Raw genomic sequence first — 26,229 nt, forward strand, 5'->3', positions numbered from 1 at the left:
GAAAAAACGGGACAGGGGGTGCGGGGTAATAGGCGTCTGTATAAGAAAAAGTCTCCCAAAACAGGACTGTCCCTATAAAAACAGGACATCTGGTCACCCTAGTTAAGCAGGCTGTAAATAAAAATTTGGGAAAGCATAAAGCTATCTATTTAAATAAAAAACACTTGAAATGTGCTTACCAAAAAAAAAAAAAAGACACCAGATGCTTTCTTACGACCTTTGTGCCGGTTCTGTGGAACCAGAGCAAGGCTGTTTAAAAAGCAGAAAAGCTGGTTTAGATCGTAGTTTCAAAACCTCAGATGCTTACAGGCCTAAGCCAACGGACAGGGAGTTCCAGCTACTTCCACCAGCCAAATATGCACAAGGAGTCTCATGACTGCTTCAGTGCTTTGCATTATTTTTTTAGTGGTTGTTGTTTTATTTAAAGGAGAACTCGTATTTAGTCACTGTGGTATTCAGAGGGGGGAGGGAAGGAGCCAGGAGAGCATAGTGGGCTTTGTGCTGTTTTAGGAGAGCTTTGTTAAGAGGGAGAAGAGATTTAAAAACAAACAAACAAATAATATGTGTGGGGCAGACTTTATTTTTCAGGGTAAAACGCCGTTAGCAGTTTTTCCCATTACCTAGCTCCTCCCAGGGAAAGGCAGAAAGTCACTATAACTAAAGGCTGCTTTGCTTCTTTTTTGTTTTTGTTTTTTGGAATTGGAATATTGAGCTAAAAGGGCCCGCAAAGACATTCACTGAATTCTAGAGAGCATTGCCTGCATGTGCTTGCTAATATTAATAAATAGCTGTATTGTTTTGCTTATAAATAAGAAGGTATCCATTGTGGTTGGGGTCACCCTGTCAGTAATTCCTGAGACACAATCAGGTTATAGGTTTCAGAGTAGCAGCCATGTTAGTCTGTATCTGCAAAAAGAAAAGGAGTACTTGTGGCACCTTAGAGACTAACCAATTTATTTGAGCATAAGCTTGAAACATGAAACAATGGGTGTTACCATACACACTGTAACGAGAATGATCAGGTAAGGTGAGCTATTACCAGCAGGAGAGAAAAAAATCCTTTTGTAGTGATAATCAAGGTGGGCCATTTCCAGCAGTTGACAAGAACGTGTCAGGAACAGTTGGGGGGAATGGGGAGGGGAATAAACATTGGGACATAATTTTACTTTGTGTAATGACACATCCACTCCCAGTCTTTATTCGAGCATAATGTAATCGTGTCTAGTTTGCAATCAGGTTATAGGCTCTCGTCAAATAGCCAGCACTCATTACAGTCCTTCTGTCATCCTCACATATGAAAGGTTTCAGAGTAGCAGCCGTGTTAGTCTGTATCCGCAAAAAGAAGAGGAGGACTTGTGGCACCTTAGAGACTAACACATTTATTTGAGCATAAGCTTTCATGAGCTACAGCTCACTGAATGCACCCGATGAAGTGAGCTGTAGCTCACGAAAGCTTATGCTCAAATAAATGTGTTAGTCTCTAAGGTGCCACAAGTCCTCCTTTTCTTTTTTTCTCCCATATGAAAGTATTTCTTCTCCCACATTGCTATGTGTGGCCCCTTTGTCTAGTGAAGCTCATGTTGCTGTACTAAAAGACGCTTTCCCTCTGGCCTGGAAGCACCATCTCTAGGGATAGAGGAGGATAGTTCAGTCCCTTCAGCCTGTTCAGTCTGTGACCTCACTGCTGAGGCTGTTGACAAGGGAGATAAGTAGTGCCAGTGGCAACCTTCGGTGGGATAAATGGGTGTGCAATTGATTTTAAGCTTTATCCTTCACTTAGTATCTGCAGAGGATAGTTGGGGCAGATATTGTGTGTGTGGGAGCCGTGGGAAGAGGAGAAGGGGAAGTGTGGATGTTGAGGATGATTTATGGAAAGGGAAAGATGGCAGTGTTTTAGGGCTAGGAGATACAGAGCAGACAGGATTCTTTAAAAAAAAAAAAAAAATCACCTTCCAGTGGGTAGAAGAAATCATCCCCTGGATTGTGAATGCACTTTGCTAATGCATACACTGCGTGATTTGCACACACAGAGGACCAGTGTCTCTCCCAATTTCTCAGCAAAGATTTAATAGTAGAGTGTGGCAATGAGGCTTCACGTTACTGAGACTTGCTACTTTCACAAAACACACTAAATAGTATCTTTTGCTAGAGCATTACAAAGGTCTATAAATATGTGTAAACTGCATTGGTCAAATAAATGAACAGGGCTCCTCTTGAGCTATATTATATATGATGCATAGTGTTTGTTTTCTAGCTAATAACTCTTAGCAATTAATGTGGACTAGCAGGGTTCTACTATTAATAAAATTGCTAATACAGTTGATACATTTGACATGGCAATTATTAATTAAAAAATTAAAGATCAGTTTCTCATAAGCATCTCTAAACTCTTAGTACGTGTGAAGAAGCTCATTACCTAGGAAATGCTAAAACACTGACCTTAGCTAGAGGAGTGGTTCTCCTAGAGCTGGACTCTTAAATGCGGGAAGCTGGGTGTGGTAAGTGGTACTTGAGAGTAGAATACTGTTTTCAGTCCCCACCTGCTTTGTACATACACACAGGGACAGAAACAGACTCTTCAAACCCTGGGCGAAGGTGGGTTTTGCTTTTGGGCTATATGACCACTTAAAAGAAAGTGGAAAAAGAAAGATGCAGGCGATGGAAGGGTGGGTGTGGGGGAATGCACAGAAGAGAGCAAACCATAGACAGGAGAAAGGGAGAATGAGAAGGCTAGAAACAAAAAATTAGGTAGATTTCAGCTGCTAGGTTAGTACGTTTTACTTTATTCATGTTGTTGCATATATTTTTGTTTGTTTTTCCAGGCAGTTTTATATTCTAATCATTTAAAATGCACATGTGCAGCCTAAATTAGGACTGTTTCAACAGTAACCAAACACTGTTTCCTCTTCCCTCTTGCCTTTCGCCTTTCAGACCCAGTTTTCTTGGAACATACTATCAGGTTAATCTTTGGTCCATTAATAGTTTAAACCTGTATTTTTCCTTCACAGACACACACTCACTGTTTTTGTGATGAATCTAGCTTTGATTTACTGTTTCTATAGGAGGATAGTGATGTTTGTTGTGATTTACTTAGGAGTATCTCTGTAAGAGGCAGGGATAACCCATGCTGACTTGAACTGTCCCAAAGTTTGCAGCTGTTCTGGTCTATGTCAGCAGGAATTTACCACCTAGCATTTCAGCAGAGGCATCTATAGTCATTACAGTGACACAGATGACCTGTCAAAGTGCCTGGGGTTTCTGTTTCAAAGGTGGTGTGAAAGCTGAGCAAAGAAGCTTAACTGAAGTCCAAAGCGTTTTAATAAGTAAAAGGTTAAAAACCAAAAACGGTCTTGTGAACACCTTGTTACTGTTTGAGTTATAGGATTCTCTATTGTTTAATCCATCTGTTACATCTCAAACACTTTCCTCAGAGGGTTCCAGGGTTTATGGAGGAATTATGCTAGGCGAAGAGCAGGTGCAGAAAATGAAATTTAAAAAGCGTTCAATTAAATAGAGTATTGCATATTTCAGGAGGATTCCGCCATCCCTGCACTCTGTTTAGAGTTTGGTGGATACATTGTGACTAATTTTTCCTAATAAAAATGGTGTAGTACTTTAGTGCTGGCATTTGACATTTGTTTCTTCACGGCAGTTTGGCTGGAAAGTCATTTTTCTTTCAGTTGTATGGAAATGTCTGTTACAAAATAGGTCACTGCAGTGTTAGAATTGTGCCAGGGCTGAGCCCTGTTAGTTCAAGACAGAGCCCGGGAATGTCTCGTGAGTGGCGTGAGTGTGTGTTGAGGAGGTTGAGGTGGGGTCAGGATAAAATAAAATTGATCTTTCCCCCCTGTAGCTTTTCCATTTTGGTATCTGACACAAGGTTGTAATTTTGATACTGTTACAGTTGTCCACTTGGAAGGGCCAAAGACTGTTATGCATAGAAACACAAACAAGCAATTATATTAAAATTTTTTGAAATCTGTGAAAAAATTTTACAACTTTTTTTTTTTTTTTTTGGCAAAACAGCAGAACGAGTTTAAAAACATTTCATATAAAATCAAATGGAGTTAAAGCTCCTTGTAGAAAAAAACTTCTGGGATTTTTCTTCTTTCTGGGGGGGAAGAGAGGCAGCAGTTAATCTGCTATCCTCCACTCTGGTAACCGGTCATAAACCAAATGCCATCTAGCAACTCGCTTTTTCTCGTATATTTTTAAGCCTTTTTGTCACTTAAATCCCTCTTGGGCCCTAACACCTATCCTTAGGGTTGGTCTACACTGAGATTTTTGGCCTAGTTTGAACACTTGGATATCAGTATAAATGCATAAACACTAGAGGATCACACTGATTTAATCAAACAGTTTTTTCTTCTACCAGTTTAGTTAAACCAGTGCAAAGCAGAGTGTAGTCAAGCCCTTTGTTGCCAGATGTCCAAGAAACTGTGCTGATTACACTACGTCTCAATCTCTGGAACCAGATTTCACTCCTTCCCCCCTTCTTCCCCCCCCTCACCCTCCTCCGCCCCCGCCCAGTGTTTAAATAAGGAGTAGATGCTTTGGGGATACAGAACGGGAAGATTTTGATCCATTTACATTTCAGGAATTAGAATTTTTAGTCTCATTGATTTATTTTTATGTCTGAGAATTTTTTGTTGCTGTAGCTGCGAGAACCATGCTCATTAATAAATACTTTGTAGTTCTATAGCACCTTTTTCATCCAAGGCTCCTGAGGCGATTTTGATGGTGTTTCCCCTTGAGACTCATATCACCCATTGCTGTTTGTCTTTCTGTCAGCAAACATCTCCTGTCAGTCTGAGGCAACATACTTGCCATTTTCTCTGGGCTGTGCATCTATTTCCTTTACTTATGAAAGCTCGAAACAACTAAATGTATCGTGTCTAAAGTGTATGTACGTATATTTAGTAGAATTAATTCTCTTTAATCATTCACAGCTGCAACCTGACCAATGGAGACTTGCTCCCTGTGCTTTTGCTACAGTAGTGTATTTTTGGCTTTCATGTTCTAACCAACACAGTAGTGATCACTACCTGTAGTACAGATTGTTCTCAGCCTTGGTTTCTGTTGGTTCTGCAAGGCAGCAACTCTCTGATGTCAGCCAAGAGTGGAGGTTACACAGAGATCTTTTTACATTATGGCTCGCTAACCTGTAAGTGTGGGGCTGTGCTAGAATGAAAGAAGATAGGAGGATGGGATATGAACTGGAAGTAGAATAAAACTAATTCCAAACACTTTTATCAAGGTTTTAAATCATTTTCTTACTAAAGGGTCATTGGCAAGAAAGTCCGTCAGGGCCATGTGCTCAAATATAATATAGCATTGCTGTATTGTTTGTTTTGCATAAGTCGTATCTTTGACTGGGTAGCATATATACTTTTTGCACTTAGGGGAAATGAACAATGCTGCAGGCCTGCTTTTGGGCAGACCGAAATATCCTGGTAGAGGCCATGTTCCCCCTTGGTATTGAGTATGGCACTTAAGTCTACACTTTCAGCAAGTGACTAGATCAATAAATCCTCTCACTGAGGCACCCGTTCAGGAAGATGAGCTGTTGCAGGGGTTTTTACTTCGGAGGCTTTTTCCCCTAAAGGTGCAGCAAGCAATCAGGCGGCTTCTTCTTGACCTGGCTGGCTCTGATTTCATCCTCCTGGCTGCTGTTTGTGCTGCTGATTGGTAACTGTTCATTTGTTGAGTTTATGCACTGCTTCCAGAAAGCCATTCTTGTCTAGTTTTAGAGTAACAGCCATGTTAGTCTGTATTCGCAAAAAGAAAAGGAGTACTTATGGCACCTTAGAGACTAATCAATTTATTTGAGCATAAGCTTTCGTGAGCTACAGCTCACTTCATCGGATGCATCCGATGAAGTGAACTGTAGCTCACGAAAGTTTATGCTCAAATAAATTGGTTATTGGCACTCTAAGGTGCCACAAGTACTCCTTTTATTCTTGTCTAGGACAGTCTGGAAATTTCCACTTGTCTCTGGGGCCTTTCGGTTGCTTCTCTCTCTCATACGTTCTCTCCCCAAATGTCCCCAAAAGTGGACAAAAGAAACTAGCAAACCAAACTCTCTGGACTTTGCATGGAAAAATTAAACAGAGTTCCTCCTTCTTTTGCTGTTGTCTCTTTCCCACTTCAGTGGGAAATTTTAATTTTGCCAGATATTCATGTACTAATCCTTTGGACTGAGACCCATTACAGCCCTGGACTGAGATCTGGACCTGCTCAAGTTCATGATTAACTCCTAGGAGAAATCTCAGTTTATGATCTCCTCGGTGCTTACTCCTACTGTGGAATAAGAAGAGAGTCGCCCCATTAGAAGTAATCGTAGTTCAAACATAGGTTAATAAAAGCTCATTAGACTGCTTCAGTGTTGTTTAGTTCTGTGCCCATCCTGGCTGATATAAATGGTAGTCAGCAGGCATATCAGGAGCTTCTTTTTGCCCTGTCTCCTAATATAAGAACAAGAGATAATGCAATGAAATTGAAAGGTGAAGAATTTAAAAATAAGAAATAATTTTTCTCACAGTGCATAATTGGACTGTGGACCTCATTACCACAGTATAACATTGAAGGGCAAGTAGTTAGCAAGATTAAAAAAGGGCTTGGAGTTTTACATGGATAACAATAGTCAGCATTTTTATAGTAAATACTTTAAAAATGTTTTGAAGGCATATAGAAGCTTATGCTTCAGAGTTTAAGCAAATCTTTAACTACTAGGATTTAGGAAGAAAGTCTCTTTGAGGGCAGATTATCCCAAGTCTGCCTACTGCAGGGTTTTTTGCACCTTCCTCTGAAGCATCTAGTGCTTGCCACTGTTGGAGATAAGATACTAGATTGGATGGACCATGGGACTGACCCAGTCTGGCAATTTCTGTATTGCTGTGTTGTTTCAGACTCAGCTGAATGTATAGGCCCTTTAAAACAGGTGCCTATTGATTATTGACAGTAGATCTCTGATTTCTTGGAACACACTGGGGTTCCCACACTGAGCAAGCTTTAATGTTCAGTATTTTTGTGTGAGAAGTTTCATGTAAAAGTTCAAAACAATTAAATTTGTGTCCGATTTGCATGATGATCACTGAGCACGTGCAGGCACACCTGCCCTTGGAATGAGATTATAAGCACTTGGTGAAAGTTGCCACACCAACCTTTGTGCCCGCCAGGGCTTTTCCTTTGGGTAGCCCTGCACCAGAGTAGTTATGAGGGCTAATGTCAACTTTCAGTTTTGTTGTTCTTCCCCAAGCTAGTAATATAATGTTATTAGTGGCTTCATTCTCTTGATTCAAGGAGATAATATACCAGAATGAATCCAGAGAGCAATTAACAATGGAACGCATGGTAGCTAGCCAAAAACAATTGCAGAACTAAACACTTGATGTGGTCTGGTTTAGTTACAAAACTGCATATAGAAAGTATACACCTTATGTGTATGTGTGCGCATGTGTGCATATATAAAATACAAATGCAGGCAAGGGCTTTCAAAAGTAAATAGTGATTTTCAGTGCAGTGTGATACCTTAAGGGGGCTTCATTTGCAAAGGGTGAGTGCTCAGGGTTCTGGAAAATCAGGCCTCTTTCAGAGGTCTTAAGTTGGCACCCAAAAAGTGTGGCACCCAGAATTACTAGTCACTTTTCGAACTCTTAATGTGCATGTGCACACACTCTGTGAGTGAGAGAGAGAGAGAGAATCCATCTTCTAACTAAAAGATACCTTTAAATATGTAAGAGACTAGGTGGAGTGAGGTAATATTTTTTTATTTTTCTGTTGGTGAAAGAGACATGCTTTTGAGCTTGAAGTGTAACTTTTGTAAGTTTTATTGTTATAACTTTTCCTTTCCACATCTCTCTTCCTGCCTATGGAACTCTGTTCCAACTTTTTACATCCAGTGTGTTGAATTAGCAAGTAGCACTTCAGTCTGTGGTATTTTTAGGGCTATCCAGGTTAAGGGCTCACTGTGGAGAAAACTGTTGGAGGATTTGCTTTTAAAAAAATACTCTTGATTTGGCAGACAGAGAACTCGGTATTGAAAAATACTCTGTTCCCTACATAGTAAGTCTCCTTTCTTTTGCCAGGAATTTATGAGCTGATGTGAAATTGGAACACTTTGCTCCAGCGTGCCATATTTTTTTCTACTGTTTATTTTTTTCTTAATTACATTTTTAATTAGTTTTAATGATGGTGGAAGGTGCCAGATTTAATAACTCTGGTCTTGAAAACCAGCCGGACAAGTCTGGGTAGGAGTTGGAGCCAGATGGAGCCAACAAAGGGGATAGAACATATAGGATGGCAGAGAAGGTGGTAGGGTTTCTCTGCCTAACAGGAGAGTGTAGTCATCCTGCAGCACTCTGAACCCCATAAAGATTAAAGAGTTTGGGCTTAAGAAGATTGCAGAAGAATCCAAAATAAAGTTAGTAGTATTTTTCTGTAGCTAATGTCTGTTTCCCTTCGCCTTCCCAATTGGCGGGTTGAAGGGGGGCAGCAGGGAAAGTCCAAGAGGAAAGAGAGAAGCAGAAGTAACAATTAGCATGTATTTAGTCCCTTTATCTCAGGGGTTTTTTGACACCTTTTATAGACACTAACTTATGAATCCTCACAATATCCCTCTGAGGTAAATGTTATTCCCATTTAACAGATAGGGAAACGGAGTCACAGAGATGAAGTGACTTGTCCAGTGGCACATCGAGTCAGTGGCAGAGCTGGGACTTGCACTCAGAACTCGTGATTTCCAGTCACATGCACCAGTGCATTTGCTCAAAATAGACAAGAGAGTGCCAATCAAAAACTAGGTTAATCAGAAAATAATGCTGGTTCTTCAATGGAAGGATACTCGTACTAAACCATCCTGATTTACCAAGCTGTGGTCATGAAGCAAGCCACAGTCGAATCTAAACTAAATCCTTCTTCTAGCAAGGGAGTTGACAAATAACATCATAGACCAGTGATTATGATCAGAGGCAATTGATCTAAATGAACAAATAATAATTGATTTCTATATTGTGCCTGTCCATGCAAATTATATACACGTGTAGTACTTTTGCAGTACAGCCATCTCTGGGGTTGGAAATAGCAGCAGGTGAAGAACAGCGGAGTAGGGAAATTTAGATTGTTGACTCCAAATAGAACCGTTGCAAAATGTGCATTGACTCATGAATGCTCACCCCCATGGACTAAAGCATTTAAAAATCTATCTGAAAGACCTCCATTTAGTAAGCGCTGTGGAATATAATTTTATTTACTCAGAGGGATAAAGGGTTGTGTTTCCCTTCCTAGGTTTAAAACCTGTCATTCCAAGAAACTCTTTCAAACCATCCCCTTGGGGTACTTGCTAATTGGAGACAAGCCCATTAAGAGTTATAATAATGCTTTTGATATTAAGGTTTTGAGTTTATTAGCACTCACAACAAGTTACTTTCTTTCTTTCTTTCTTCTGAGTGGCAAATCTAAAACAGCAGAACCAGTTCTCTGTGACTTGAGTTGCAATGAAGAACGAAGGCAATTGGAAGATGGAGGCCAAGCAGAGAAATCTGGAAGTGTGAAGGCATTGTGCATGCTAGATAGAATGGTTATGAAAGTAATTGCTTAACTGAAGCTTGCAGTATATTGTCATGCAGCTTGTCATTCACAGATTCCTATGAGAAGCCTGAAATACTTCAAGCATGCTCCTCCTCTTCCATCAGGTTTGGGTTTGTGAGGGCTTTGGTTTGTTTCAAAGTTGAAGTGGCAGAGGTTGAGGAGATCATTGTGAAGATTAGTTTGAAATCTTAGAGTGACCACTTTGTGTGGCTAATTTAATTATTGAATTTAACTGAAACCACCTGCAGCTGCTGTAAAAAGACAAAGAACGTCAAGGTCCATATTTATTTCTCTTGCAGTGCCTCTTATAGGGAACCATTTCAGCTGCCAGGCTTGTTTAAACTCTCACATATTTTAAACATGAACAGAATTTGCACGTTTTGGTTTCCAACATTTCAGCTCCCTTTGCTTTTTTGGTTTTTCTTTTAGCCCCTCTATGGGATGTTTTACTTCTCGCCTATTTCATTGAGGTTCTAGTTTCTTGTACAGTGGAACTTCCACAGAAATTCAGAGTAATGTTGCTGGCAGTTGTTACATATGGAATACATTCCTGGATCCCATGCAAACAACTAAACAAACTATCCAGAATGCTGTGGTAACCCTTGAGTCTAAAATCAGATTTTGGAGTAGAATAGTCTACTGCTTGGGAGCCAAATGTTGAGATCCTGACTTATCCCTTACTCAGGCAAACTCCACCTGAAGATGATGCAACTTTACATAGGTAAATTGGGGTTCAAGCTGAATTAGGACCTCAGGGTGTGGTGTTTTAGTTAGCAAACAAGGTGCAGAGGAGAACATTGTTAGTGCTAGGGAAACCCAGAAACTCAGGGAGAGGTGATATTTCAAAACCAGGTCAAACTAGTAGTCACTGAAAGTCGTAGCATCTGGTTTTGGTTACCTATGTGAAAATGTTTGGAAGGTATCGATCCAGTTCCTATAGGAAAGTGTCCACATCAAGTGCATCTATTCCATGATTGGTACTACAGATATTGGCATCCCTATCAGGCTTAGAAGGGCCAAGAATTGAAAGGGCAATGACTAAATTACCTTCTTGCCCACAAAGAGATGTCCTGCAGGCCAGAGTCTGGGATGCATTGGTTCATAAACCTGCTGCTGATGTTCTGCAGATGAGCAATAAAAGGGGTTGGACTGTCAATCCAGCACTTTCAGAATTGCTCCGTTTTTTAAAAAAAAAATTACAAATATTTAGTAATACTTGAGAGTGCTAGCTAATAGAGATGGCATACATGGTAAGAACTGGAAACTGTTGGGTAGTCTAGTAACAGAACAGGCTTGGATCAGACAATGTTAAAATTCTGCCAGATACTGTGTTTATTTCCTGTTGCTCTTTGCATTTTAAGAGACAGATTATATTTTTTACCTTTAAAATGTTTTCTTCTTTGTGACTATAAATTACTTCGTTGGGGTTTTTTTTTCTTCACTTCAGTAATGCTATATTGAAAGGGATTTGGGAACTTCTGTAACTGGGTTTTAGGATTATAACTAAGAGGTAGAACATAGCTGACTTTCTCGTTCTTAAAACTACTCATTTTCATGAAAATAATAATGCTCAGTTTGTGCACTCTTTTTGGACCTTGGCATGGAGTGGCACCTTAAAGGCTTCTACAGATCATGTCAATACCCACCCCTGGATCTCAGTATATCAGTCCAGAATGAGCCTAAAATTCAGAAATTGGAGACCTGATAGTCATACTCCAGAAGTCAAGAGGGGGCTTCCAGCAGTTTGCTGGGGAGTCTGTTCTATCACCTTATAGATCCTATTGCTAGGAAACTTTTCCTGATAGTCGTCCTATGCTTTCCTTTGCTCAGCCCTATCCAATTACTCCTATTCACAAATTCTTCTGCTCCCTCCTTAACACTTGCATCCTTCAGATCCTTGACAGCTATTACATCTCCCCTCTTTTCAAGCCTTTTTCTAAAATGCACATTTGTTAATTTCAGTTGTTCCAGGACCACACTAGTCAAGGTCTTTGAAACCTGCTATTGGCTTATCATAGTGGTATTCAGATGAGGGTATGTCCTGTAGAGATTAAAGATTTTTGTCAATGCTTTGAGATGCAAATTCCTTGTCATGAGAATAAGTCTCTTCATCTCTCCATGTTTTTACTTGATTCATGTCAAATTGGATTAATTGTTGGTGCAGTCTTGTACTTATGATCCTATTGTTCATTTGTCATTTTACACAACACTATAGATATGCCTGGTGCTTTCCAGGCAAATGAAGTACACCTATGGCTGAAGTTCCCTTAACTTTGTTATAGAGTTTCCAGTCACGTGGAGTGGTGATGGAGAAGATGGGAAAACTTGTGAGAATCAAATCAAGGATTCTGTACTCTCCGAAGTCTACTTTGATTTTCTTTCAAAACACTAGAGATATATACGTTCAAAGGTCCCTTGCTCTAACTGCATGCAGAGTTGATAAATGAGATTATTGTACACATTTATTTTCAGGAAGCTTTTGATATGAATTTTGATTTGGGACAGAGTGGATTGAATCTCAAAACAGTCAAGATTAGGCTCTGCAGAGGTGATGCTTGGAGACCCCTAACCATGAGTAGCTGGTCACAGACTTCATCTGAAATGTAAAGTTGAACAGAGTTTTTCACTGACACGTGGCTAGGGACATCAATTATGAGCTTAGAAGTCTCGCCCCCAACCTCCCTGCACATACTTTTTCATTTGGATCATATAAAAGAAGAAGAATAGTCATGATAGACCAAATACTTTATACCTTATTTAGGAATAACATGCAGTCACCTCGCATGAGAGAACCATCTAAGTGGAGTCAACCCAGCCCTCTCCTTCTGGTGTCTTGCAGTAGTATGTTGGAGTCTTGCTATTATGCATGTTAGGTCTTCCCTCACTGCACTTAGGAAGGAAAATCAGTGAGGAAAACAAGAAGACATGAATGCTGAGGAGAAATTGCCTTATTTTGCCTAGTATATATTTGCTCAAGAAGGTGAGAGAGAGGGTGAGGAGAATCCTTCCTCACCTCTGTCGTTGCCGAAAAACCCGATGTGGGAGCCTCGTGTTCCGGAGTTCTTATTTTAAGCATAATTCATTCACCTCTTCTCTTCCCCATTCTACACTGCTGGCAGAAGCTGCATCTGCATAGAATGTCTGCTGGGTAAGGGCCAGCTGCATGGGTTGAAGCTGCCCTGTTTTTGAAAGGTTTCAGAGTAACAGCCGTGTTAGTCTGTATTCGCAAAAAGAAAAGGAGTACTTGTGGCACCTTAGAGACTAACCAATTTATTTGAGCATGAGCTTTCGTGAGCTACAGCTCACTTCATCAGATGCATACCGTGGAAACTGTAGCAGACTTTATATATACACAGAGAATATGAAACAATACCTCCTCCCACCCCACTGTCCTGCTGTTACCAGCTATTACCAGCAGGACAGTGGGGTGGGAGGAGGTATTGTTTCATATTCTCTGTGTATATATAAAGTCTGCTACAGTTTCCACGGTATGCATCTGATGAAGTGAGCTGTAGCTCACGAAAGCTCATGCTCAAATAAATTGGTTAGTCTCTAAGGTGCCACAAGTACTCCTTTTCTTTCTGTTTTTGAAAGCTTGCTACATTTTAAATTCATGAATTAGGAAGTTTAACTGTGAGGCTTTGGGTAGAAGTGGATTTTAAGACTGTCACCTCTCCCACACCTAAGTAGACTCAGGATGGGTGTTAACTTATTTAACTTGAATTTTATTTTGTCTTCCGAACTGAGAAATGCTTCAATGGCAAACCTGCCCACAAGCCATTTCAAAACATGGCTAATTGGTGTTAAAGTGTTTAAAGTTTAGTCCAGAGCGAAGGAGAAGCAGAACCATGAAGACCTTCCTCATTTGAAAGCCATTCTGTGGAAATGGCTTTTTTTTGCTTGGTGTCTAGCTTATGACACCCATAAAACTTTGATAACCCCATGCAGTTTGCTGACAAAATTATATATGCAAGGAGTGTGGGAGGAGAGTACAGAGGCAATAAAATATGCAGCATCGATGCTGATATGTTAGCAGTTCTTTCCCTTTCCCCCAGCCACATCCTGTCTTCTATCAGGTGTCTTTTTAAAAACTCGGCTGATAAAACTGTCATAAAAGCCTGACACCAAACAAACTTCATGAATTATTTATAGCCTAACAAATGGCAATGGATTCAATGCTCCAAGAAGAATCTGGCACAGGGAATCCTTGTGTGATTGCCAGTTGCACAGAATCCCTGGGCTAGACTGTGTGAAATAAAGAAGAAACCAAACCTGTTTCTTTCCTTTATTTTACTGGAGGGAGGGGGAGAGGGGTTAAATATGAAATTCTGATGGGGGGGAATTCCCCTAGTTGATAAAAATGTATTTTAATTATTTGGTTTCCTGTAATATGTAAACCAGCAACGTTTTGCTCCAATTTTACAGATAAACTTTTAACCTCCTACAGCATTGCTATATTCAAAGACTTGGGTTTTTTTTGCAAAACAACACACATCTGCAGGCTAGAATAGCTTTTTTTTTTCTTCCTGTGACAACTGACCTTCAGTCTCCATACTACTTCTATTCATAGGGGAACTTGCACTTTCTGGAAGAATCCCAGAATTGTCCTCTACAGAGGAATACGCTCAAAAGACCTCCCAAGGTTTTGATTGACAATTTTTTTGTTCCAGCACCTTAGTCCCTGAAGCAATTGAGTGGGACAGGTCTTTATTCTGTGGAGCCTAAACGTGCTTTGGGGATGTGTGTGTGGACGAGGATAGACTAGCTACACTCATGGCCTCTGCACAGCTGACTCCACTCCTCAAACACTGCCTCCCAGGCTGCATTACCTTCTTGCAGACAAGGGAGAAAAATCCCCTTTTGTTTAATGTATTGTCTGAAGATTCTGCTTAGAGTTTTGGGGTTTTTTTTAAAAGGAGATGATCTTCCTGAGGGGAAAATAATGTAAAACGCTCAATTAAATGTACTCCAAAAGGTGTCGGTCCTTCCCACTTCCATTTCTTTGATTGTCTCCTATTTTGTTTCTTAGCCTCCTTTCTGTACAATTTATTTTCATCTCCTGCGTCCTCCTGGTTTCTCCTTCCTTGAAAATAAAGATCCTTCTCCCGTCATTATTTTCTGAAGGGCAGAGCATCAATCTCCTCTCCTCTCATTATTTTTGATCCCATTTTCCTATTATGGTCTCTGTCCTTCCATATTCTGATGTCAGCACCCATTTATCTCCTGGGTTTGCTCTCTTCCCCCTTTCCCATCTTGCTTCCGCCTCCTCCTTTCCACACTCTCATTTCCTCCTCTCTCCCCTGCTCACTTTCTCATTTCCATCACTGTTCCTGCTTCTCTCTTTTACCCCAGGCCTATGGTTAGCAGAGAGAGAGGTCTGGATTGGCTTGGTCATTCCACCAAGTAAATGGGAAAGACCTTGTGACTTAACAGGTACCATCCAGACTGAGCAGCTGTGTCACCCTCCCCTCTAACATGGAGTGCCTTTTACAATGCTTTGCTGCTGTAATCTCCGGCCTGGACAGCTCTCAAACAGCCTCCAGCATGCAAGTCACTCCCAGCTATGTCTGTGAGTGTGCTGCAGCCAGCCAGCCAGCCACCCCTTGGCTCTTACTTGGTTATACTGCAGGGTGATGCCAACATGCTTCCAGTCTTTGATTTTCATCCAGAAATGTATGTCCTGTATTGCCCAGACCTCTCCTGTTCAACACAAGTTTATATAAAGTCTGTTACTTCTTTAACAGAAATAACATGCAAACAACTTGCCACTCCAAATGGAGTTTCCCAAACACTTCCATTTAAACATACTGGATTAGATAAAACAATAAACAAGTTTATTAACTACAACCAGAGAGATTTTAAGTGACTACAAGTAATGAGGCATAAAAGTCAGAAATGATCACAAGAAAATAAAGTTTTAATGCTGCTGGTGCCTCACTTAACAAACTATGTCAGATTCAAGCAACGTTTCTCACCATATGCCTTCAGCAGTCTTACTGACCAAATCCTCTAGGTCAGGACCCCTTCTGCAGTCCAGCGCTGCTTCCTTTGTCCTTCAGGTGCTGTGAATGCGGCAGGGGGGTGGAGCTTGAGATGTTCATCTCTCATTTTTATAGTCACTCCCCCTCTTGAACAACATTTCCAGCAGAGATTCAGGAGACAAAGAGTCTATATGGAAGGATGTTCCCTGCTTCTTTTTCCTCAACTGTTTGAGTGTCCTTTGTTTCCTTTGCTTGGTTATTCTGTTCACTGCTTAAATGCACATTAAGCAGATCACACATTCCTTTTTTTAAAGACAGTTCTGTTTGCCAACCTCAGTTCGGAATATGTGTTAATAACACCATACAGTGGAATCTTATAACTTCACATACAATGTTGCTGCACACATTTTATCAGGACAATAATGACCAGCAAATTATGAGTTTTCAGATGATCTCGGTACAAAGTATGCACTGTGAGATGTAAAATAGTGTGCAGGGTATGGACAGGGGTGCATTCTGTCACAGGCCTAGAGGAGGTTTTGAAACAAATGTATATATTAGACCAGGGGTCCCCAACAAGGTGCCCGCGGGTGCAATGGTGCCTGCCGGGGCAGTTGTGTGTGCCCGCAGGACAGCACGCCACCGAAATGCCACTGCCGAGCGCGGCCGCTGAAGAATCGCCCACCGAAATGCCGCCGAGAAGCATTGCCATATTTTGGCAGTGGCACTTCTTGCCGCTGCCACTTCTCAGCGGCATTTCGGCGGTGGGGTGTCTGGCGCCCGCCACAGTCTTCTGGGAATAGAAATATGCTATTCCCACAGAAAGGTTGGGGACCACTGTATTAGACAGCAGTAAGTCACCAGGACCAGATGGCATTGACCTAAGGGTTCTGAAGAAACTCTAAATATGAAATTGAAGAACATTATCTGTGGTACGGAACCTATAATTTAAATCAGCCTCTGTACCAGATGACTGATTGGTAGCTAATGTAACACTGTGTTTTTTGGTTTTTTTTAAATGCACCAGAGGCGATCTTGGCTGGGAATCCTAACTTCAGTACCAGGCAAATTGGTAGAAACTATAGTAAAGAACAGAATTATCAGACACGTAGATGAACATGATTTGTTGGGGAAGAGTCAACACGGCTTTTGTAAATGGAAATCATGCCTCCCCAATCTATTAGAATGTGGACTGGGGATGATCCAGATGATACAGTGTACTCTGACTTTTAGAAAACCTTGGACAAGGTCCTAGACCAAAGGCTCTTAAGGAAAGTAACGAGTCATTGGATAAGAGGGAAGGGCCTCTCCTGGGTCAGTAACTGCTTAAAAGATAGGAAACAAAGGGTAGGAATAAATGGTCGGTTTTCACGATGGAGAGAAGTAAATAGCGGAGTTCCCCAAGGATCTGTACAGGGATCTGTTCAGTGTAGTCATAAATGATCTGGAAAAGGGGGGTAAACAATGAGATGGCAAAATTACTTAAGATAGTTAAATCCAAAGCTGACTGCAAAGAGTTACAAAGAGATCTCACAAAACTGGATGACTGGACAACAAAATGGCAGATTAAATTAAATGTTGATAAATGCAAAATAATGGACTTTGGAAAACTGTAATCCCAACTACACATACAAAATAATGGATCTAAATTAGCTGCTACCACTCAGAGATCTCAGAGTCTTCGTGGATAGTTTTTTTGAAAAATCTGCTCAGTGTGCAACAGTAGTCAAAAAAGCTAGCAGTGTTAGGAGCCATTAGGAAATAGATAGAAAATATCATAATTGCACTATATAAATCCATGGTATGCCCACACCTTGAATACTGTGTGCAGTTCTGGTTGCCCCATCTGAAAAAATATATACATATATATTAGAACTAGAAATGGTGCAGAGAAGGGCAACAAAAATGATTAGAGGCATAGAACAGCTTCTATATGAGGCAAGATTAAAAAGACGGGGAATGTTCATCTTAGAAAAGAGACGGCTAAGGGGGCATATGCTCCAGGTCTATAAAATCATGAATGGTGTGGAGAAGATGAATATTATTTACCTCTTCACATAACACAAGAACCAGGGGTCACCCAATGCAACTAATAGGCAGCAGGTTTAAAACAAATAAAAGGCAGTACTCCTTCACACGATGCACAGTCAACCTGTGGAACTAGTTGCCAGGGTATGTTGTGAAGGCCAAAAGTATAAATGGGTTCAAAAAGGAATCAGATAAGTTCACAGAGGATAGGTCCATCAATGGCTTTTAGCCAGGATGGTCAGGGACGCAACCCCATACTCTGGGTGTCCCTAAACCTCTGAGTGCCAGAAGCTTGACGACCGGGGATGGATCACTCGTCTGGGACTACCACTGTCAGAAGACAGGATAGTGGACTAGAGGGACCATTGGTCTAACCCAGTATGGCTGTTCTTATGTAATGGTAGCAATCTTCACTACCTTTTCCACCATCCATAGCACCATGGAGCAGTTAGAGCCAGTTGTTCCCTTCACTTTTTGGGGTCCATTCCCCCTTCCACACACCCCTTTTTAGTGAACTGAAAGTAGCATGCTCTCTCGATTTGCATGGAGTATGGATATCTGGGGATATCTCACTTAATCAATTCCCTGCCATGGCAGGGGCCTTGGTCTTTGGTGCACCTCAGTCCAGCTGCCTGTTTTTTCTCTGTGATGCACAATAGTTTAGTCTGTTGAGGGCTATTGGTCTAACAGTAGTTGTTAGGCTTGGTATGGAGGTGACTGGCTTGTGGTTAGTGGCCTGTGATATACAGGAGGTCAATCTAGATAATCTGATGGTCCCTTCTGGCCCTAAACACTCTGACTCTATGAGCAGAGGGGTGTCTTTCCTACTTCAGTTGCTGAGCTGTTCTAAACAAGGCCCCGAGCTGAGAACAAATGCTCCACGTTGACAAGCCGGTCTTTTGACATTTTTTGGTATGACTAAGAAGCGATAAAGACCCTTGCTGATTTCTCTCTGTCCATGCTATTTCAGAATTAGGGGCAATTCACGTAGCTGGAGTTGTGTGGCATAGATCGATTTACTGTGGTAGTGTAGACCTAGCCTAATGCAGGCTAGTTCCTACCTGTTCTGACACCGCACTGTGCCCCAGAAGCAGCAAGCAGCAGGTCTGTCTCCTAAGTGGGGGGAAAAGGGGCCATGGGGCTCCACGTGCTGCCCCTGCCCCAGGCACTGACTCCACACTCCCATTGGCCGGGAAGCGGCCAATGGGAGATTGGGGGGGGGCAGTGGTGCCTGCGGGCGAGAGCAGCGCAGAGCAGCTTGCGCGCCTCCGCCTAGGAGCCAGACCTGCTGCTGGCCACTTCCGGAGCACAGTATGATCCACGGTGCCAGGACAGGCAGGAAGCCTGCCTTAGCACCCCCCTGTGCCACTGACTGGGAGCCACCTGAGGTAACCCTGTGCCACAATCCCCTGCCCCAGCCCTGAGCCACCCCCAAACCCAGAGCCCCCTCCTGCACCCCAAACCACTCATCCATGGCCCCACTCCAGAGCCTGCAACCCCAGCCAGAGCCCTGACCCGCTCCTGCACCCCAATCCCCTGCCCCAGCCCTGAGACCCCCAACCCAGAGCCCTCTCCTTTACCCCGAACCTCTCATCCCCAGCCCAGAGCCTGCACCCCCAGCACAGAGCCCTGACCCCCTCCCCACCCCAACCCCTTGCCCTAGCCCAGAGCCCCCTCGCACACCCTGAACCCTCATTCCTGGCCCCACCCTGCAGTCCGCACCCCAACCCTCTGCCCCTCCCACACCCCTCCTCTCCAGCTCTGTTGGGTCATGGGCATCAACCGTTTTTTTCAACTGGGTCTCCAGAAAAAAAGTTCGAAAACCACTGGTGTAGGCCACCAAATCATTTCTTGTTACTAAGGTCCCTTGGTCATTCACTTGCATTAATGTACAAGATAATGTGAGAGAATAATTTTTTCTTGTTGCTTCTGAGCTGGCTCTCAGTTGTGAGTTACTACTAATGTCTGACACGAGACAGATTGCGGCTGGAGAGTCCTAGGAGCTTCACACTGTGTTTAGTGCTGGCTGTTCTCAGGGTGTGCTTTTTGAAAGCTCATTTATTGCAAGTAATCCCTAACTCTTATTTGTTTTCTGTCCTTCAGTCAGGTTTCAGCATGTTATTCAGCAGCTCTGTAGATGTTTTTAACACATACTTGCTCTTCAAATTTTTGCATTTCACAGTTGCGTGTGTAGGTTTTTCTTATTTGAGTGGTGCAATTAAAACATTAATTCCGTTTTCAATGTTCCATGTATTTTATACAGAAGGTGACTTTTCTGGGGAGGGAGGACTGGGGAGAACAGAGGTCATAGAACATAATAGCTGTGCATTTTTGCTGGGGCTTGCCATATGCTCCGTGCGAAGAGGGAGAAAACTGCTGCTATGGCAACAGGTGTTAGTAGTGTGGTTGATTGTGTGGTTTCAGTAGTATACAGCAGTCTGGAGTGCTGGCAATAATAACTGTAAGCATAGGAAGCCATGGGTGGATTCTATCATTACTATTATTGGGTATTTTTTAAAAAGAGAAAAAATCTTGATCAATGAAATGGACTGAAGCTGTAAATAAATGCTGCGCTCCCGCACCTTCAGCCAAAAGGAATAAAAAGCTAAACAAGGACCATAAGGGCTAATATGTTTTTATTTTGTTGCAAGATTTTTTCACACCAGGTTTCTTCTCGTGGCCTTTCCTGAGCATCTATTAATTTGGTGTTTTACGTTTCAATAGTAAGGCAGGGTTTGTAAAAGTGCGTGTAATAGTCTTGGGGGGGAAATTCTTCCTGACAAAATAATAAATGCTGTCATACAAATACACTCACTTTATTCGACGCAATAATTGTGGGATCTCTTATTTCAAACACAGCAATAATGCTGTTTTCAGATGATGTGTTCTGGACTATGACCAGAATAGTTTTTGTATCACTGCTGGTGAACTTCTCCAAATTCCTTGCCCATTTGATATATACCCTTTGGGGAAACTGCTACGAACATGAGACATCTGCTTAGCTTATAGAAGTGGTCTTCTCTCGGGACAAGAACGTAATGGTAACTCTCAAGGCTCAGTGACTCAATTGTGAACCCACAATATGGTTTGGATGCAATTGGTATGAAAAGAAGTCAGCTGGGGTGTATAGGAGGGGAAATGAGAATCACCCTCCCTTACTGTTTGTTCGTGCTGTCTGTTAAAACCTGATTAGCATGAGATCTATTGATTGACAATGACGTTCCCTCTATGCTAGAGAAGTGTGGATGTGTTTTCCTGTACTGGTCCAGGTCCAGTATGGAAGCTGTAGTGTAGACAGGGTATAGACATTTTTCTTGATGTCTCTGAAGGCAACTCCCAGTGGCACATGGAATATCATTTGTGTTATACAGCACCCTCCATAAAGCCTAGCATCTCAAAATGCTTTGCAAAGTAATGAGTTAGATGCTGAGAAACTGAGCAGCTATTATGCCCTCACTGATAGGTTCCACAGAGCCTTAGACCAGGGAAGTTATATTGCATTAAACTAACGGTTTCCCAGGGGCTGTCTCCTCAAGTACTAATATGAATCAACTCTCATAATGCTTCTAGGAGAGAAGACAGCAGTACCCTTACCTCTGGAACATTACATATGAATATCAGTCTCGCAGTGCAGTGCCACAAGTTAGAAGTGCCAACCTGCAGGTGCAGCCTTAAAGTGAAGATTCTTTTACCCATCTCTGTTGGCTTCCCAGATGGAAATAAAACTATTAGTTGGAATTTGAGATCAGATCCTTGCCTTACCCCTCACTCCCAGCTACTCTGTGCCACCTCCTGCATAGGTCACATTGCTGCTTGCTCTCTCCATCCTGGGCTAGTGGAGTGACCCTCTGTCAGGGTTTCCCCCTAAGCTTATTTTGACCAGCTTAGGTTAAAAACTTTCCCAAGGCACAAATTTTGCCTTGTCCTTGAACAGTATGCTGCCACCACCAAGTGATTTAGACAAAGAAGAGGGGAAAGGACCACTTGGAGTTCCTTTTTCCCCAAAATATCCCCCCAAACCCTACACCCCCTTTCCTGGGGAGGCTTGAGAATAAACAAGATGAGCACAAACCAGCCTTGGATTTTTAAGACCCAAAAAACCCAATCAGATTCTTAAAAAACAGAACTTTATTAGAAGAACACAGAAAGATAAGAGAACAACTCTGTAAGAGCAGAATGGAAGATAATCTTACAAGCAAACAGATTCAAAACACAGAGAGTCCTTCTAGGCAAAAAGTTACAAAAAGACACAAAAACAGGAATATACATTTCCTCCAGCACAATGAATTTCACAAGCCAAAACAAAGAAAACCTAACTCATTTTCTAGCTAGATAACTTATTAACTTTACAGGAGTTGGAGGGCTTGCATTCTTGATCTGTTCCCGGCAAAGGTATCACACAGACAGACAAAAGCCTTTTCCCCCCCCTTCCAGATTTGAAAGTATCTTGTCCCCTCATTGGTCATTTTGGGTCAGGTGCCAGCCAGGTTACCTGAGCTTCTTAACCTTTTACAGGTAAAAGGACTTTGCCTCTGGCCAGGAGGGATTTTATAGCACTGTATACAGAAAGGTGGTTACCCTTCCCTTTATATTTATGACACCCTCTAGGAGTTATCTTTCCAGTCAGTGTAACTTGAGGCTATATCTTCCTGGGCATCCTATCCCCCACGGTGCTCCCTGTTACCCCCCAAATCTTGTGCTTTCCCTTAACTTTCCCTTTACTCTTTAAATCCTAAGGAAGTCATGCGTAACCTCATCTAGAGGGCCACCCTTGTCATCCTTCTCTGGTGCTTCTCCCACTCTCTGTCCTTCCCACCTAACAACGTGACATCTCCCCTGCTCTAACCAGTATTGGGTAGAAGGTTACACCACAAGTACATTTCAGTTCAGTGAGACTTTGTCGGTACAACACATTTTAGAAGTGTTGCCAAAGTGTGTGTAATCAAAAAGAGGCACAAAAGCACCTGTCTTGCCTGTAATCTGTGTCAGAGTTAGGAGTAGGGGGATCGGATAGCAACTGTGAAAAAACAGGACTGGGGGTGGGGCGTAATAGGTGCCTATATAAGAAAAAGTGCCCAAAACCAGGACTGTCCCTATAAAAAGGGACATCTGGTCACCCTAGTTAGGGGCAATCTGCCCAGGATGGGGCTTCACATGGTGTTTGATCCTGTAGGTTTCTATCTTTGGTGTCCTTTACTCTGATATATTCCTCCAAACCCCCTCTCCCCCACCCCCCACAATTAGGAACAGCTTTCCCTCTATTTCCTTGTTTTTCTTGATAATTGAAGGAAATATCGGTCTCTCACTTCCTCGTATTTTGGACATTGGAGGCTTTGTGTGCCTCTCTGTGTCTATCTGTCCTTGTGACTTGATTTCACATCTGCTGCTCTCTGGGTTGGGATTGTGCTTTGTTCCTTCAGATTTCTAGCTCGAGTTTGCCACCACTGATTCTGTGTATTTAGACCGTGGGATGAGCAAAGGTTCCTAGCAGTGGGGAACTGAGGTGAGTCCAGGCTATTCTTTTCTTCAGCAGCTAGAAACTCTGTTACCTCAGGCACAGTTCACCCCAGTAGCCACCCAAAAGGCCCAGGAAATAGCCAGAGCCTGATAAAATAGATTGACTGAAAAATTTTAAAACATTGCGTTTAATCATTTATGCTGTTTGCCTTTTGTTCTTCTCTCAGCTTGGACAGTGAAACTTAACTAGTCACGTTCGCTATTGATTTATAGTCAGTGTACTAGAGATCTGGGGCCCTTTCAAAGGGGTGTCTGTTTGTGCAAATGTGCCTTTTGAGCACTTGGTCCACATGCACAGCTGATAGATTTTGATCCCAGGGAGCACAGATGTTGTGTTCTATGCATGTAAATTCTGTTAACTCAGGGCCTCACTGTTGGACTCTTCCAAATGCATATGCACTTGGTTGTGCTCACTCAGATAAGGAGGGCACTTCCTGAAAGATTTCTGTTTCTGGCACCCTCAGTTTCTGAAGCTGCAGGAGGGAAAATTTAATTTTTTTAAAAAATCTGCTTTCTGTGTCTTGGGGTGGGGGGAGTCACAAAAACATTTCCCTTTCGGTCATTTAAGCTCCTCCTTTGCCAAGTTAGTTTCCAACAAAACCTAAACTACTTCTTGAGTGTCCCTTTCCCACTCATTCATGCCTGCATGATAAGTTCCTATTCCTAGAACATGTACATGACTGGCGCACAGATTATATGTGAAGCCCACGGACATCGTTGCTTGTACCCCTTATTTAAACGTTTTTAAAAATGCCAGTAATAATAGTCCAAAACAGGCTACCAATTGCCCTATATTTCTGAAGCGTGTGTGGCCATTACTGTAGGTGCTCAAGTATTATTTTTTAAATAAGGACTAATGGGGGGGGGGAATGTAGTCATGGTGACATAATGGACTCTGCTTTACAGTTTCCCTCCAGCAGCCCTGCCATCCTGCCGTTTCTCTTCTCACGCTAATCCGGCTTCCTCCTTGTTCTGTACTCTCCTGCACCTGTGAGTGGCAGGTATGTTCGCTCCAGGTTTTGTGCACAGATCAAAGGGAAAATACACCCTCAACTGCCCCTTCTGTGACCGTTTTCCTCTTTGGTTTCTCCTCAGACTGTAAACTTTTGTTGCCTTTGCTGGACGAGGAGTATTCTGTGCTTATTTGGCTTTTGAGATAAGCAATCATTGTAATCCCTCTGGGTGTCTGCAAGGTGACACATCTTATAGCTCTTACAAAGCTCAAGATTCTTATTCCCCTCAGGCTCACAGACTTTTGTATTCTGTACAAGGAAGGAGCAAATGAAATGCCAGTCAGCCACTTTCCCTCTCTTCGGTCTCCCCACCCACACACTTCTCATTGGCCATAGTCCAATTAAACTCAGTAATGTGCAGAGATGACTTGAATACACCCAGGAACAGTTCCGAGAACTCATTAGATTTTATTCAGAAAATATCGCCAATTTGATATCCGGCAGCAGCCCTCTCTCAATCCGTGTGTGTGTCAGAGCCAAATTAAATTGATACAACTAAGGAGCGCATCAGTGTTGCGGGGACAGAACATTGACTGCATATTCCCATTGAAATGAAAATAACAATAAAAGAAAATCTTCAGCCCTTTGTCTGAGCTCTGGATCACATTCCCTGTCATACTAGGAAGAGCTTACCTGTGGAGGGGACTGTAAGGAATGAAAGTCTTGCTTTGGTTGCATTGTTCCTGCACCTGTTATTACATGTTCTTCACCCGTTAACTTATTTTCTTGTGATAAAGCCCAAGCTGCTGGTGAATCCACACATGCTTCTGCCACCAAACATGTCATATGAATGCTGCATGCTTTTTGTCTTTTAATCTCGAAGGTTAATTCTTGCAATCTCTACAACGCCACAAACACAGCAGCCTGAGTTAGACGCCACCTGTGTCTAGGATCATCTCACTTTACTCCTCCTTCTGTACATCACGATCTTGTGCTGACTTTTGATATTGAAAAAAGTGTTAGCGACATTGTAGGCACCAAGGACATATTGACCACCAGCAATACTATGCTTGCTGTTAGCACCATATCATTGCTACGAGTAGGTCTGCAACCATCACAACTAAGACGTTCATAAAAAGTTCTGGGCTTTCAACAGGATTGCCCCAAGTGCCAAAGTAGAAACAGTTTAGACCTCAACAAATATCTGAGAGGAAACAAATGCTTCCTTAGAGCTGTTGCTCTCAATCAGGGAAAATACCTGAGATGATAGCTACAGATGTTTGTTAATTTTTCCCCCCACAGTGGAAAATACCAGTCGGCGCGCCTTTGCACAGAGCTGCAGTGTGATATTCCTTTGAGCCATAATTTCCTTTCCTTTTGAAATACATCAATTGCCAGCAACTTGGTGAGGATAGGGGAAGTTATCTAGCTTACCAGTGACCTGAGTGAGTCAGAAAAATGCATTAACTTAAGATAACATAATGTACCAGTACAACCATGTCTGTCAACAATAAATAATACCCTTGTTGCCAGCTCATGGCCCTGAATACTTAGGCTAGTACATTTTTCAATGCATTCTACTGTATGCATGACATTAAAATTTAGTGCACTCCACAAGCTGTCCTAGCCTCAAGACATCTGGTCACATGTCAGGTCTTAGCAATATTCCTGCAGAGATCAACAAGCAGCATAGAGTTGGTGTCTCTCTCTGAGTTTTCATCATTCTTTGCTTAACACAGGTTTCTTTGTAGGTAGAGAAACAAACATGTTTTTAATTGAATGTCCATGGAAATAAATGTGTTGAATTGTTGCCTGGGAAGTGGAAGTTTATAAAACTAGAATTTGTTTTTGTGAACTAAAAAATGGGGCCAAAACAACTTGTAAAGTTTGCCAGATCTCAAACTCCATTACGTTTCCCCATCTTCATTTAATACTGATTTCAAGTCAGCATAGCAGATAAATATTTACTACTCCTGAGTGCTTACTCTGCAGAGAAGCCTGACAAATCATTACTCTATGTTAAATTACGTCTGGTCATGCCATGTGGTATACAGTATCCAGGCAACCCATTCATAATCTAATTTAACACAAAACATGGATTTACTTTCCCCCCACCCCCTCTTCTCTGAAAGTGAATGTAGAGCTAATGCAAGGAATTGGAT

At 42.1% G+C, this 26,229-nt stretch overlaps 1 protein-coding gene across 4 annotated transcripts in view; it reads left to right on the plus strand.

The window, feature by feature from the left end:
* ARHGAP26 (Rho GTPase activating protein 26) overlaps positions 1–26,229 on the plus strand; it is a 317,111-nt gene that overhangs the window by 188,940 nt on the left and 101,942 nt on the right. The window lies entirely within an intron of this gene.

This window comes from Caretta caretta, chromosome 8, assembly GCF_965140235.1.
Source record: "Caretta caretta isolate rCarCar2 chromosome 8, rCarCar1.hap1, whole genome shotgun sequence".
Taxonomy (NCBI): Eukaryota; Metazoa; Chordata; order Testudines; family Cheloniidae; genus Caretta; species Caretta caretta.